This window comes from Carcharhinus amblyrhynchos, chromosome 9 (genome assembly GCF_965287045.1).
Source record: "Carcharhinus amblyrhynchos chromosome 9, sCarAmb.v2.hapA, whole genome shotgun sequence".
NCBI lineage: Eukaryota > Metazoa > Chordata > Chondrichthyes > Carcharhiniformes > Carcharhinidae > Carcharhinus > Carcharhinus amblyrhynchos.
Window position 1 is genome coordinate 97,567,758 of NC_137332.1, and position 625 is coordinate 97,568,382.

Consider the following 625-nt stretch of genomic DNA (forward strand, 5'->3'; position numbering starts at 1 on the left):
GTCTCTGTGGCGCAATCGGTTAGCGCGTTCGGCTATTAACTAAAAGGATGGTGGCTCGATCCCACCCAGAGATACCAAACGTTCGCTTATTTTTCCTCTTTCATGCTTTCTTCCGCACTGTGTTGTGTTCTGTCGTTTGTTATCGCAAAAGAAAAGGCGCAAAAGGATGCAAGTACTCGTGTTGACAGTTCAGTTTTCAATTCAACAGTGCGTCAATCTCATTTCATGGAAAATATACTGGCATCCACCCGTGTGGGATACTGCATTCGAAAAAAAACAATTGCGCTCAGTGGCCAGGAGTACGGAAGATGGAATCAATTGCCTAAACAGGTGAACCAATCCATTTTCATGCAATCAAAAAATGGACTCAATGTTTAATAATAGCAATGATTCAACCACAGCAGATGCATGTAATTCACTAAATGCTGCCATGCATGTACAGCAAATTATTAGACAAGTTGATGGAATGTCCGCCTTTCCACAAGGAGGACATCAGTACAGGAGTGTTGCAGTCATGCATCAATTTGTCGAAAATTGGAAAGACTGCACGTTGCGTATAGAGTGCTCATTTGTTCTTTTGACCGCGGAAACATCATAAGTGCCATACATGGAGCAAAGTTGAAGG

The 625-nt window shown here is 42.6% G+C and overlaps 1 non-coding gene across 1 annotated transcript; it reads left to right on the plus strand.

Moving 5' to 3' along the window:
- Positions 1-74, plus strand: trnan-auu (transfer RNA asparagine (anticodon AUU)). The gene has a single exon. It is a non-coding gene; the product is annotated as a tRNA-Asn (tRNA).
- Positions 75-625: the final 551 nt, after the last annotated feature.